The sequence below is a fragment of the Galeopterus variegatus genome, unplaced genomic scaffold (genome assembly GCF_000696425.1).
Source record: "Galeopterus variegatus unplaced genomic scaffold, G_variegatus-3.0.2 Scaffold508, whole genome shotgun sequence".
Taxonomy (NCBI): Eukaryota; Metazoa; Chordata; class Mammalia; order Dermoptera; family Cynocephalidae; genus Galeopterus; species Galeopterus variegatus.
The window spans coordinates 445,332-461,509 of NW_007726619.1; positions in this window are offsets into that span (position 1 = coordinate 445,332).

Here is a 16,178-nt window from a genome sequence, read left to right on the forward strand (position 1 = left end):
AAAAGGAAATCTTGAATGTATTCGCATTTCTCCTGCTGCTTTTTTCCTCTGTAAATATCCAAACCCCTTTTAGAGAGGCTTTTGATAATGTGTTATCCCAGCAAATGTCATGAACCTGGGATGTACTCAGTGCTCCCAAATCCCATAGGAATGGCTCAGAGAGAGAGATAAGACGTGGTTGGCAAGATTGGGCAGAGAATCTTGTTACTACACACACACACACGTGCACACGCACGCACACACACCCTGTCAGCACCATAGAAATTATGTAAAGACTAGACATTCTCTCCCTTACACAGGCAGTTGCATCTTTCCCAAAAATGGAGGGGGAGAAGGCTTCTTTGGCTGAGCCATATGCAAAAAATTATGGAACATCTGTGTAAGTAACAACATACAACAAGACAAATTATTGGTGGTAAAAGGCAAAGCCCTTGTTTCAAAAACATGTCTGGAGTTAGTGTATATACAGAACTTTGCTTTGTGCTAATTACTCATAATAACTGTCAGCTTTGTGTACCACAGGCTGGGGGCTGTTAATAGCTGGTGAACATGGTAGAGTGTTCCTTTTTTTTTTTTTTTCTTCTATCTTTCCTTGTGTCTTTCGGTTGTTGTTGAAGAAATCATATAACTTTATCCCAAGAGTCACTGAGATCTGGAAGACCAAATCAGAAATGTGGGAGATTCAGTGACTGGTGTCTGCAAATATGCTAGTGGATACATATCCCCCTTCACCCCTAACTATATCCCTTCAACAGGGACTGATGGGTCCATGCAATTTATCAGTAAGCTTCAGGAATTTTTTCCCTCTCTAATATTTGACTCTGTCCTCAGTCTCAAGACCCACCACAAAAATAATGTCACTCCAGGCAAATTTGGTTGCTTATTTATTCTGAGCTTCTGTGATTTTGCCTGAGTGGCAAGCTTTGCAGGCACATGTACTTAAGATGTGATATGGTAGAATTAGCCTCCGACTGGGAATTTGCAGACCTGGGTTTGGGCCCCACGTCCCATTTGCTCTCACCATGTGACCTTGGGAAAAGATTCGCTGAAGAGTCCTTGCTTCTGTTTCTGAACTTGTCCCCAAGAGGGGGGGCAGTGATACCTGCTCACAGTTTTTATGTGGATCAAATGAGGTTAAAACCCATAGAAACACAAGTCCTATTATTGTAAGAGTAACTCTGATGCTGTTGTTGCCATGGTTTACGCTAAAAGGGCTGTAAACATCCCGTTGTCCTCTAGTGTCAAATTTCTTTGTATATTTTGCAGTGCCAGTGAGAAACTTGGGGTCTACACAGTCAATAAAGAAAAAGGAGTTTGGTTCCCTTATGAGGAAGAAAGAAAGAGTAGGCAGAGAGTTTCAATGTAGGACTGTTAGAAAGAGATGCACCGTCGCCACAGCTCAGCCTGAATGCCTCAGAACACCCTCTGCTCTCATCACCTCGTGAGGACAAGACGGCCACAGGTAGCCAGGGTATCCACTGGGTGACCTCTGCCAGCCTCCCCAGGCTCTCCTTTCTCTTCTCTCCATCAGCAGCCTTTGTTCCAGCCAAACCCGACTCCACTTTTGTAATTCCAACGTTCCCTGCACATTCATATCCATGCTCCCTTCCATCTGGCCCATCCTAGCAAAATCCTCTGCATACTTCAGAGCCCAGCTCATACCCACCTCTTCCACAAAGGCTTCTAACCACAAAGCTGTTAACCTCTCCCTCTTTTGAGCTCCCAGATCCCTTTCTTATTTGTGTTCCTTTCTCACTTATAGCACGTCTCATGGTCAGCCTGGTGGTAGTTGGCTGTGTAAATGTATTAGCAGAGAAGGGCAGCGTGGCTTAGCACTGTCTGAGTGTCAGCTGGAGGGAGCCTGCCTGTCTGAATCCCCCTCTGCCATTGACCAGCGCTCGGTCAGCCTGGTGGTAGTTGGCTGTGTAAATGTATTAGCAGAGAAGGGCAGCGTGGCTTAGCACAGTCTGAGTGTCAGCTGGAGGGAGCCTGCCTGTCTGAATCCCCCTCTGCCATTGACCAGCGCTGTAATTGGGGTAAGCACTTAACCCCTCTGTGTCTAGTGTCCTCATTTTTAAACTTGGCTTAATAACACTAGCTACCTGACAAAGTTGTGGTGAGGATTAACTGAATGTAAAGCTCCTACAACAGTGTAAGCACTTTAAGGAATATTAGCTATTAATAGTCCTGGTGTACCAGAGACAAGAGGCCTGTCTCATTCATGCTTTTATGCCTTGCAACTGTATTTCACATGGAGAAAAAGACCCAGTCCATAGACATGAAAGTCAGTATCAGATATATTTATCAATGTAAAAATCTGTTCATTTGAGTCAGCTAAATAATTCAGAGTGTAGCAGGGTGCCCTTCCACTGCCCCATCCCTCCAGTCACTGAAATAGAGTATTTTGAAACAACCCTGGAGCCCTGTGGACCACATTTGCAATCATCTTTCTGCATCTGCTTTCTCTTTTGCATGCAGTTCGCAGAGCCCGATTATAAGGAGTCCATCTGTATGCAGTATTATTTTGCAGAGGCTAAATGAAAAAATAGGAGTTGTTTCCTTCCTGGATATTTTCATCCAAGCTTCTAAGGCTCAGCACCCTCAACACAGGAGGCAGCTGAAATCGCTTTGCAAATGGAGCCCTTGATGTTCTGTTCAAACTTTAGAAGGATTTTCAAGAAATCAGGTGGATCAAAGTACGAAAAACCAGGCATGAGGACCACCATTGCTTAGTTTCTGAAACAGTACTCTGTGTGTGTGTGCACGTGCACATTCAACCTTCATGTGAGAAGCAAGAGGGTAGTTTTCCACTTGGAACCTGCTGACCCTGTATAAAGTTTATCTCAATGGTTCTGATTTTGGCCCATCCATAGGCATTTGGCAATGTCTGGAAACATTTTTACTTGTCACAACTGGGGAGGTGCTACCAGCATCTTAGAGGTCAGGGCTGCTGCTAAACACCCTACAGTGCACACGACAGCCTCCACCAAAGAGTTACCCAGCACAAAATGTCAATAGTGCTGAGACTGAGAAACCCTAATTTACATTAACCTAGAAAGGACAATGAGAACTCCTGATGGGGAATGTCTGTCACATCTGTACCAGAGAGCAGCATGGCCCCCAGTAATTTACTGGCCACGTGGAGTGCCACCTCTGAACCTAGACCTTACACTTCCTCAAAAGTTCCTCCTGCTCCCCAACCCCCCATAAAATCCAGTCCATGAGAATAGCCTTAATGGGGAGAGGGGGTCTTTATGTGAGGGACATAGAAGGGCTAGTTCTTCTACTGACAGATTATTTCTGGTCACTTTCATCTCAGTCCTGCCTCATATTTGATTTTTTAACCGTTTCTTAGTTTGATAGTTCCATGAGACAAGATGTATCTAGGAGGTGGGGAAGGAGTTGAAGCAGCGAGGGAGTGTTGGGTGGAGGGAGAGAGAAGAAAGAAGAGAAAAGAGGGGAAGAAAGACACAGACAGAGAGAAATGCACAAATGGAGACCCACTTGGTTTAATGGTCCTGGAGTTTTCAGGGAGAGGTTTTGCTCCACACGTGCACATGCGCGCGCGCACACACACACCCCAGCGCCGCCACCGCACACAGGCCAGGTGGCTCCTGCTTACATACATGGCTTGGCGCTTTTACTCTTTGGCTAAGACCATTTCACACATGAACAACACAGCCTCCTCCTAGAGATTTGTCACCCATCTGCTTGCAGAAGAGCTGTCTGTTTCCCTCCGAAAACCAGTCCAATCAACATTTTCCTTTGGCCAGGGTAGCTCACCAGCAGCTCTTCCATAAGGTCCGCAATTTCAATTTCTCATTCTCATTTGCCTGGCTTGGCTTCCCCTTCTGTCCTCTCTCTGCACCTCCTCACAAGCCCCCCACCCTCAGCCCTCGCCTCCTTTTCTGTTAAGAAGCCCTGTCAAAATGAATGACAGAATCAACTTCCTTCTCCCAAAATGACTCATTACTCATAATGTTAAAGCAATGTTGCCTTCTGTCCTCAAAAGGTTTGCAGATTTTTCCCCCCAAATGATCCCCTTCCCAGAGTGAAGTGGCGGATGAGTGCCTTGCCTCGCTCCCTCTCTGAGCTCTGCCTCTGAAGCAGTATTGTGGGCAAATATGCCACCCAGTCTTTACTTCTGATCTGCTCCATCCTGTCTTGAGCCATATGCTTGCAGCAGACAGTGGTTAATATCAATCTGCCAGCATCTTGAGGCTAGCTTTGAAGTCTGACTCTAATGCCGTCATGCTGATACAGTGCACGCTTTCTGTTTGTTCCAGAACAGAGGGTCATCTGTTATGGGATGTGGAACGCTAACTCTGATATTGCAGCCTTGTTTGTGGTTGAGTGAGGGCGCGTGGGAGGGGCACGGGAGGGACCAAGCGCTCAATGATGTTTCGGGGATGCTCAGTCCAGCCACCTTCCTCCCACATGACCTCTTTTTCCTAAATTTTGAAAAGTGAGTAACATAAGCAGGAGGGATAGCGTAAGAACTAAAAAGTAAGTCTAATAAACTCTTTGGTTTTTACACGATAAATGTCCATGCTGCAGCTTTGGGGACGCAGATTAGTTGAAATGTTTTATAAACACATCTGAAATCTGCTATTTTGAAGGGAAAAGAAAAATTTGAAGGATGATTAGGAAGCAATGGGGAATCTGCAGATTCTAAGCAGTGCGAATTACACTTCTGCATGATTCACTACTGGAAAACCTAGACCTGTAAGTAGACTTCTGTGTTCCAGTGTAATATGTTTGGAGCATTCCTAGACAGTTGAGACGTAAGCACTTAAAATTCTGCCTTACAAAAAGGCATTTTAAACTAATACACTTGGGTGAGGAATGCAAGTGCCTGGTGGACCACTTTTGATAAACAACTTGGCACAGTGAGATGAAGTAGGGTCCCCTTTTTCCCAAATGTGAAGTTAGTGGATACAGAGGGGTCCTGAGACAGAAAGTGCTTGTAGATGTTTGTTTTTTCTCTGTTCCCTAGAACTCTGAAATCAAGCATCTGCACATTCCAAACTATAAAAGAAGTGGGAGATTTTGTATGTGGTAGCATTTCAGAGGGACAAAAGGCAATAGCTAAGATACTGCTCTGCTTTTGGTTGAATGACTTTACATATAATGGACACATTAAGGAACAGTCTGCAAGGGCACCAGAAACTGCCATTCATAGGAGGCCCTTGGTGTAGAATGCAGCAGACAGCCGCCAGCTCAGATCCAGCACCATCAGATGGTTCTGGAAGGTCCTCAGAGGAGATGCAACACCAGTGGTGGGATTGCTTCCAGCCCAGGACAGAGCTGTTCTGAGTCTTCCTGAAGGATCCGAGTAGCCCAGCCTATGGACTGCAGACTCATGGAGCACACACGTTTCCTTCAGCCCTGAAACACTTCACTCTTCTTCTCTTCACCCTGACTCCTAATCCATTCAGAGGTCCCAGTTGATCCCTCTTTCAAAGACTTGGCTAGCAAGATCTTCCAGAAGCCTCTTTAAACATCCCTCCACACGCTGTAGGGTAGACAGTGACAACTGGAGAATTCCAGTTTATTCCCCGTAATGCGGCCACATTGTTGTGGGGCACGAGCTAGTTTGTGCTTGTTTGTGTCGGGCACACACTGGAACGCCAGGCAAACCTGGAAGTAAGTCGACAAGATGCTAATAGTAAATAGCCTCTTACTGCTGCTATCAGTTCATTAGGGATATATCCCTGTAGAGGTAGGAGCAGGATTCACTGACACTGAATTGCTAGGGCTCGAGAAACTCAGAAACGCCTCTTGTCCAAGTCTCTCCAAGAAAGGGAGAACTTTTTTTCAAGTCAAAGAGCAAGGACAGAACTAAATGCAGTTATCGCTAACTAGCGGGTGTCCATTTGCTTCAAGCAAAGGTTTTAGAAGTTACAGAGGAGGAGAGAGGACAGGAGCTATTGTGACACCAAAATAGTGAAAAGAAAGTGGGATCTGTGTTACGGTGTGAAGAGTCACACACCACGCTTACTATGCATGGCTCCTGCGAGCCACTGACACTGCTCTGTTGACAGAAACGTTTGCTCAGTGTGTCGCCAGAGTACTTGAGTGTCTGATATTTCTTGATGCAGAGTCTACTCCAATGTCTTCAAAATCTCCAAATCTTGTTGGCAGCAAGCCGAGGCTGTTCCGCTCCCACTTCTACGGTGTGAAGAGTCACACACCACGCTTACTATGCATGGCTCCTGCAAGCCACTGACACTGCTCTGTTGACAGAAACGTTTGCTCAGTGTGTCGCCAGAGTACTTGAGTGTCTGATATTTCTTGATGCAGAGTCTACCCCAATGTCTTCAAAATCTCCAAATCTTGTTGGCAGCAAGCCGAGGCTGTTCCGCTCCCACTTGGGATGAAGAGGAACATGATTGAGCCATTCTTTTTAGCACACAGAGGCGAAACACCCCCCAAAAACAAAAAAACACTTCTATACTTCAGAAGATGAATATTCTACTTAAGGACTGTCTTTGCAACAGGTGGTGTGATTAGCCTATTAGAAAAATACATGTACAATGGCCATGAAATTGGCTTAAAGGTCAATCTTGGATAAACTGCATTGTTTTCCCTGTTTATTTCTATAGAAAAGCATCGGTTTGGGACTTTACTGTGGTTGATTTTAGTTTGTCAGTATTGTGGGTGTCCTGAATATTACCCACTTGGTACATAGGAACGTGTGCGTATGTGTGCACAAGCAACCCTGCACGTGTGTGTGCACACATTCACGGCCCCATACCCACGTGTGCATGTGCACTCACCCTGCATGCATGCCTCCTCACACCCTGCACATGTGTGCACGCACGCATGCTCCCTCCGTATGTGCAAATATATACCCCCCACCCACACGTGTGCAAGCACACTCATCTCCTGCATGTGTGCATACTCAGCCCACACATGTGTAGGTATGCATACTCACCCCCTGAGTATATTGTATATTCACATTCATGCTGTGCACTTGTACACACATACAGGTGTGTGCACAATTGCCCTTGCACATGTGCATATGTGTGCACAGTCATGGCCCTCGAGCATGTGTTTGTGTCTGTACTCTCCCCCATATGTGCATATGTGTGCACACTCACTCCTGCAAGTGTGTTTGCTTGCATGCACACCCATGCCCCTCCCACACACATGTGTGAAGCTCTGCCTCTGCTTGTACTGGCCTTTGCCATTAAGCCTGTGTATAACCTTGTGAAGTGAAGGCAGCCTGGCGTTTACAGCTTTTTACGTTCAAAATATTTCTGAAAAATGTCTGTGCAGAGGAAACACTCAAGCCTAAAAAATCTGAGCACTTATACATTGCTTTCACTCTCTTAATCTCAGAGCTGTACTAGTCTATTATTTTTAAATTACATATTTTAGTTTATGGGGGGAGGGTACAAATGTGACTGTTAGTGCGGTAAATGATGTAGCTTCTTTTTTCTTGTGTCCTTGCTACTGTTAAAATGACATCACTGATTGGTATGTGGGGTTAGTTTCAGTTTGAATAATCTCACCCTTATATGCGCGTGAATTTATGTCTTCTCATTCTACGTTAGATAAAAGCCTAACACAGGAAGCTAGAAGCAACTGTTTTTTTAGAAGTGCATGCTACCCTGACAACTTGAATTGAATGAACCTAATAAATAAATGCAAAGCTGTCCCTCTGTCCCAAAGTGCTTCTACTGAATTCCAACTGGGAACCTTATGGTTTTATGTGCGAATCAGAAAGAGTGCTGATACCCAGCCAGAGCATTTCTTATGCCACAAGCCAGTAAATGTGCATATATCGCATGTAAATCAGGGTCAGGCTGGGTGAAAATCAGCTATGCAACTACAGAGGATTTATGTAGAATTAGATGGATTATGTACATGTTTTCACTCTTTGTCTTTTAGCAGTTTAAATCTTTAATTAAAACGAGAGAGAGAGAGAGAGAGAGAGAGAGAGACAGAGATAAAGTGAGTCTGTAATTGAGATTTAATATGCTCTGGTTGTAAGGTAACAGCCTTCCAAGTTGTTTTTATGGGTCATTCTATCTAGTGGCAACTTAGAATATAAAGCCATCTCCGAGTTTCCCAAAAGTAATGTCTGTTTTCTCACTTTCTAATAATTACTTCAGATCTGAGAGTAAGGGCTTGTCACAGTGAATACAAATTAGAGTCAGTTTCAGGGTACTACTAAATGTGGATTTTTTGGTTCTGAGTTTTATCCATTTTAGGCAGAGTAACATGATCCTTTTTGGATGTCTGTCTCTATCTAGGCTGTGTAGACCTACTCAGAACACTAGCACAACTTTTAAGGCAGTGTTCCAAATACTTTCTATTGTCTAATGGCTGAGCTATTGTTAAATAAAAACATGCAAATGTTTGGAGTCAATTTTCTCCACCCCCTCCATTCTCAATGTCTTAACTGATACAGGATAGTAAATGCATTTTAATATTTATATAGCAAGTTGGCATCGTGGGACTGTTCACAAGATAGCTCATTTGTCTGAGGTCCCCAGAGACAGTGAAAGTCATACCACCCTCTTTCTAGCTGCCTTCATACCATTGAAGTAAAATGCAGCAGAGAATACTCCAACTCACATTATGGAGTTGGTGCTGTGGTAATTTCCATTCGATTCAAGTCATTTAGTGAAGATTTACATAATTTGCATGAACATGTGACTTTCTATCATTTGAAGAGTATATTTATGTTGCAGCAGAAGATGTGTGGGCTGTATCCTCCCAGGCACCAGTGTGGTATGTGCCAATGTGTGTTGTGTAAATGGTTACTGTCCCCCCACCAAGCCATCTTGGGTCCTAGTATCTCTCTGCACCAGAACGAAATGCCCTTGAGTCATGGCCAACTAGGCCAAAGGAGGAGGGCTGCTACCTTAAAAGCTCCTGGTCTGTTTCCTCACCCCTCCAGACTCCCAGTGCCCTCCGCTGGGAGTGGGTAGGGGTTGGGGTGGAGGGGGGGACTCTGCAAATATGAGTCCTCTTTTCCCTCCCAGCTCTCACTGTACATACCCCTAGTACTCAGTGACAGACCTGGGCAGCCATCTGTCACACACATCCAGCTGTGTGCCTTGTATTCTGTTCCCCTCCAGACTCCTCTTGCATCCTTTTTTGCCATGGTTGCTGATTTCTCACAGGGAGATATGGAATGTGGTCCAGCAGGGCCTCACTCAGTGTGAGAATGGCAGTCCTGAGGCCCAGGCCTCTCCCGTGAGCATCACAACACCCACAGCGGAGGAGAGCGTTCCTCTCCGTCACAAGGAAACAGCCATCTGGACACTTGAAGTCATTCTAAATATTATAAAAATATTTATAAAATATATTTATGTATGTATTTATAAAATATGAAGAGTGAGTCATTATTAGGTAGAAAAGTAGCTAGTAATAGAAGTATTATTATAAGCTTGTTCATTAATTATGACAACGATTATAATAGGTAACATTTATTGAGCATTTATTAGGTACCAAGTACTGTGCTAAAACATTTATATGCATCAGCTCATCAAAAGCTCATGAGAGTCATAAGGCATACCTACTATCATTACCTTCATTTGACAGAAAAGGAAACTGAGGTTTAGGGTGGGTGGTTGCATAACTTGTACAAAGTCACACAACTAGTAAATGGAGGAGCTAGTCCAGTGGAGGATAACCAGGAAAGCTTCTGAGAGCACAGCAAGGGTAAAATGCTAACATAGGAATACCTTGGCCAAGTTCCAGACCGTGACTGATGTCTACATCAAGCTAATGCTCTGTATCTAATGAACAAATAGAAATTTGTTACGTCGTTTACCCTGAATTGTTACCATTAACACCTGTAGTTATTAGTGTTCCAAGTATTGCATGGTCAGACTGTCCAAATCTCATGAATGATCCATGCTTCTCTGTTTCTTCTTTGACTTGACATATGTCATGCCATGTATTCCAGTGGATTTCTGCACTTGCTCCTTTATAACAAAGACTAGGCATTTCTGAAAGCCTTAGTTCTCTACTTGGGATGGCAGGGGGAACTGAGGATGTGCTTAAGGAAAGAAGTATCACTTAGTATGGCCAAAGTACTCCATTTCTGTTCAAATGCAAGAATTTTTGCAAGGAACCAGGGATTCATGGTTTCGAGGGACAGAATAAAAGCAGAGAGGAACAATATATATACTTTTATAATGAGAATAGTTTGAGAAGTTGCGTCTTCTAGACTTAAACATTGAACAGGAAGGGTCATTCATTATTTTTTCCACTTAACGAACATTTTAATCACCTGTTATGTGCCAAATATCTTTTTGTAGCTCAAGAACAGTGTTCTCTTCTCAATCTTTTGCTGTACGAGAGTGAATGGACACATTCTCCTGTTAATCACTCTGCCTCATGACTCCTTCCGTTTGTTCATTCATCCATTCATTCGCATAGTTTTTAACCTCAAGAGCCCTGAGGTTAAAGATGGGATAATATGGAGTGCTTCTGAGAAACTGACTTTTTTTTTTTTTTTTCCTTTTTGTCTTTTTTCGTGACGGCAACGGATCGCAACCCTCAGTGATTCGCATAGTTTTTAACCTCAAGAGCCCTGAGGTTAAAGATGGGATAATATGGAGTGCTTCTGAGAAACTGACTTTTTTTTTTTTTTTCCTTTTTGTCTTTTTTCGTGACGGCAACGGATCGCAACCCCCAGTGTCGCACCCGCACCTCGCTCAGCCAGTGAGCGGCCGGTCTGTATGTGGGATCCGAACCCTCGGCGGGAGCGCCGCTGCGCTCCCAAGTGGCGCACTGTAGCAGTGCACCACCGGGCCGGCTGGAGAAACTGACTTTTCAACCAAGTCTTAAAGGATGAACTAGGATGGTGGCAGGTGGAAAATTAGAGGATCGTGTTCTCACACAGAAGTCCCATTTTGCTCAGATTTGCCTCTTCTTGGTAACAAGGCAAAACTTAGAAGTCCCAAGCCTGTTGCTGCCAATCATTATCTCATGCTGGACTGTGTACCCTGCTCTTCTATGGTGGAGTCTGTAAACTGGCAAAAACTATACACTTTTATGTTCCTGTTACTGAACATAATTTGACTTGAATTGGTCCCTATTGCTGGTGTACTAGTCAATAATACGTAGAGTTTTACTATATTATTCTGCTGAACATATACTTAATGGTTTATATTAAGTCTCAGTGCACAGGGTGCTGTTGTAAGAGTGCCAATATCCTTTAAATACGAGATGTTGACAATTTATGATTAGCCTCCTTTGGACTGAGTCATGGATTTCTTCTTCAAGTCCAAATGGCATCAATTTTTGGCAACTAGATGTAACATTCATAAGCTGAAAAACAGAGCAGGGTGTTAAAAAAAAGTTGTAACTCCCTCTCTCTAATTGTTGAAGTAGACATATGATGAAATGCTTTCTTATTGTGTTTTCCAATAAGAGCCATGGCTTAGAAATATTATTGGTGGGGGCCGGCCTGTGGCTCACTCGGGAGAGTGTGGTACTGATAACAGCAAGGCCATGGGTTTGGATCCCATATAGGGATGGTTGGTTCGCTCACTGGGTGAGCGTGGTGCTGACAACACCAAGTCAAGGGTTAAGATCCCCTTACCATTCATCTTAAAAAAAAAATTAATATATATATATATATATATATGTATGTATAATTGGTGTTTGTCTTCCCTTTGTGACAGAAAATATTCCAAAAGTTCCAGTCCCAGAAATGTTGTCTACCTGGTATCTATCTATCTGTTATCTGGGATGGAGCCCCAGTTTGGTTCATTGACTTCTTGTTACTGAGAAGTCAATCAAAATGGAATGGTCCTTTTCCTTTTAACAGTCAGCGATTTTTTTTTTTAAGTATATTCTAGAGATTAATTTGGGGCTTGTAAAGGAAATACTAAATGTTCATTTTAGGGGAAGTTGACAAAAGATTAAAACATTGGTGGGGTAGGTGCCTGTTGGGCATCAGAATTTATTCCATTATACATTTACTTATTAATTCATGTATCCATTTATTCGTTCAACAAATGCTCAAAGCCTACACTATGTAAGTGTAAGCCACTTTCTACTGGGTATATGATAATAAATGAAACAGAGCTTCTAGCTTTCCAGAAACTAAAGTTCTACTGAAGGAATTCGGATGTGTACACGCTTGGCTATAAAACAAGGAGAAAGAGGCAGGAACCATGAAGGCAGCACAGTGAGAATACAATGGGATTCAGAGAGGTCAGAGGTATTATATGTAGGGGAATTATTTTTAAAGTTTAGGATGTACAAGCAGGATAAGTTGGATATTTCTTTAGAAAACACCTCCCTATTAAATAAAAGTTTATATGCTAAGAGGAACAATAATTATAGTTGACATTTATGGGTACTTAATATGTGCCAGACACTATCCTGAGTGCTTTTCGTGCATTTTCTCATTTGGTCTCCACAATAACACTATAAGGTAGATATTATTCTTTCTTATATTTTACAGATTGCTCTATTGTATGTTCCGTGTTACAGCAAAAGCATTGTAAAAGGCCACAGGGATAAAGGGCACAGATACGTAGTGCAGTATTAATTACTGATTCAATAAAATCTCTCAAATTTAGATTTCTTAGGAGAAAGTCATTTTCCATTAATCCAATCTAAATTATAGGGTTCTTCTAAGAAAATAAGTTGTATTACTTCAGGTACTCACAGCCAAATAATTTATGGACTGAAATTCTTTTTCAGTTCATAGACACTACTTTATAGAAACCTGATAATGACCATTTGTTATTGGCACACTGAATGCAAAATGGATAATGAATAAAGCCTGATATATTTTGTTGTAGTTAAATTAAACATTTTTCCTAAAATCCTGTTTACATTATTGACTTACATACTGACCCTATTTCCCCTTTCTATGTTTGGTTCTCTCCACTCATTTTGAAGAGAGGGAAGATTAAAAATTTCCCCTCTTTCTTTTTCCTGCCTTGAGATAATTTTTGCTTCCAGCAAAGAGGGTGGGGGATGGGGATCTAGAACCCAGTTCTGTTCTAAACCTGCAGCAGGAAGGATCCAGGACAAATGAGTTTTGAGCATTTGTTTTTTACTATAACTAAGGTTTTTTTCCCCATTAATAAAAATGGTACTTAATCTACTTTGTTTTCGTGTAGGGATTGGCACTCTTAAAGTGTTCAGCAGTGCTGTTTTCCTTCCCAGTTCTTCATTTCTGAGATGATTTGGGTAGGGATTGGGTGACTTTTTGTTCTTGAAAATAGACAGAAATGTCATCACCCTGATGCTAGAGAGCTGCAGGACTTTCCTTCAATGTAGGGATTGGCACTCTTAAAGTGTTCAGCAGTGCTGTTTTCCTTCCCAGTTCTTCATTTCTGAGATGATTTGGGTAGGGGTTGGGTGACTTTTTCTTCTTGAAAATAGACAGAAATGTCATCACCCTGATGCTAGAGAGCTGCAGGACTTTCCTTCACAAGCAGTCCCCACAGGGCAGCACCTCGAGGCCAGCGTGTCTGTTTCAGTCCCTCCCACACCTGTGTTACAGGTATCCGGCCTTCCACCATCTCACAGAGGCTGGGTTTCCTGCCATGGCCACCCACTCTGATGATGCCTGCAGCTCCCAAGAGAAACAGCAGCCCCAAGACATGGCTGAGAGAGGAGCAAACTCCCTCACCATGGCAGTCACTCTGGGGATGCCATTGTTCCACTGCCAAACTCATGACCTTTGGGGAATTTGGAAACTTACTCCTCTGTGGGGGGAGAAAGACAAAGAAATTAAAGATTAAGCTTTATATGTAAAGGGCTTTTATTTTAATGGTGTTGAATTGGATTTGGATTTTGCACACCCTTCAAATTTCTTAGGGTGTGGGTGAGGGAGTCCTAGGAGATGTAATTAGTGTCTTGAGAGGTGCTGAAGTTTGTGACACTGAGGCCCATTTTTCTCCATTGTTCATTGAAGTGGGAAACCCTGGAAGTGAAATTTCTGAAAGACTGACATTGTTGCCATGGATAGAATTGTATGGATATTTGAATTAGTTTAGCTACTTGGTGGGGTTTTATTTTGTTGTTTTGTTTTAATTGAAAGGGAAAATTATAGTATAAATCTGGACAGAGGAGTGTGTGCAGTATAGTTATATGCTTTAATGGGCTTCTAAGATAAGGCAGAAAAAGTTGCAGCATAGCAGTAACCCCATAGGAGATAAGGACTTATGCACAGGAGGCTGCTTAAGGTGGTGATTCATCTTAATTGTGTCTCGCTGTTAAGATCCGACTTATTTCAAACTAAATTTCTTTTGAATTTTTGGATGTGAGCTCTGGGCTGTACACCTACAAGTATGCACAGCAAAAGGGAAGGCTTTTAGCAAGTTTTCTGCTAGCAGTAGATTCATATTCTACACTTCACCGTTTGAGGAATCAACGTCTCTCTTAATTCTATCAGATGATGCAATCTCAGAATTTGCCTACAATATCCAACAGCATTTTTACGGTCTTGATTTAGCAAACCTGTACTTCATGCATTTGGTCTTGTATTCAACTAATATTTATTGAGTGCCTCCCCCAAGCAAGACACTAAGAGAGAGAGAGAAATGAATTAAAATATTGAAGTTAACCTCCAGTTGCTAACAGTCTGGGTTTGATAAGGGGAGATGAGACAGATATATAAACTATTTAAACACAAGGGACAAAATCATAAGTGTCATATCTCATGAGTCAGGTGATATTGAACATTAGTGGGTGCAGAAAATTTCTTCTTTCTGAGGGAATACTAGAAAGGCAAGAGATATATCTCAAAAGGACTTTGAATGACTGGAAACACAGGTCCGCTCCCTTCACATTGTGAACCAGCAACATGTATACGATGATGTCATTCATTTATCTCTAGGTCAGTTATGGGCAGGAATTTTATTATCCTTGAACTTCATCAATGGTCTTGCATCTCCATTTCATTACCTTCTATCCTTTCCCCCTCTCCAATGTCTTAAATCCTGAAGCAGCCAGCAAGACTTTTTTTTTTTTTAACCTTCACAACAATGACTAGAAGAATCTGGAAAATATCGGGTCAATGTTACTACAATTGTAGGTAAACTTTCTCTACATTGCAGCAATAACCACATCATCAAGGGCTTTCACCGAGCACTACCTATAAATAGGGCCCTGAATTTTTCATTTTTGCATACTTGTTAGTTTATTATGGATCTATCATTGACTTTAATGCAATATCACTATTGAAGTAATAGGAATAGTAATTTTAATAGAGATGACCATACCCTAGGGTCAATATGACATGAAAATTAGTTATTTATTATTATTATTACTGATTATGCATAATGTATCATTTTCTTCAAGAGCACAGACTAACAGCTAATTTTAGCAAGCATCCTTTAAGTTATTATTTTCTAAGTATTTTACATTTTTAGTATTGGCCATTCTCATTCAAAAGAAACATTGCAACATTGATAGGAGACCTAATTCAAATTTGCTTTGTTGCACAAATGTATATGACCTGAATATATGTGATTCTAATATACTTGCAGTTCATTGGAGGTTCACAATTCAAAGAAAATGCATGATGAAGACTTTCTAAAATACAGAATAATTTAGCAAAGCAAATGGTTACACTGTAATATAGTTGAATTTTTTGCATATTAACTTTGAGTAAAGCAAGACAAAATATGTCAGAAAGCATCCTTACACAGGTTTAGACAAATCACTGGCTGAATCATAATCTCCAAAACATTGCTACATCAGAAAAACCCTACACCACCTGTGAGTTGTGTATTAGTCAGAAATCCCCATGCAATCTACTCCTCACCTTTGTAAATCAGACATGTTCCTCAAAGGTCATCTCAGGTTCTCTACCTTCATACAAGGCTTCTCAGCACTTGTTTGGTTCTCTAATTGGCTTATGATAGTAGGTCTTATATCATCAACTAGATTATAAATACCTCCAGGGAATTGACATCAATTAAGTACACAATGGAGTCACAATATTTCAAAATTGGAAGTCATGGTGAGGGGAAAGGAAGATTGCTAGAGGTTGTGACTTGCCTAGGGTCACAGAGTAAGAAGCGGAGGCAGTATCAGCACCCTAGTCTCCCTTGTGCCCGCCTCCTCCTTTGTCCTCTGTTTCACAGCCGCCATTCAGTGAAAGCTCTTCATACACTTTTGGTGGTTCGATGCCCGTGCTTGACAGCCAAAGAACATTACTAAACCCAAGCCCAGTCTTGAAG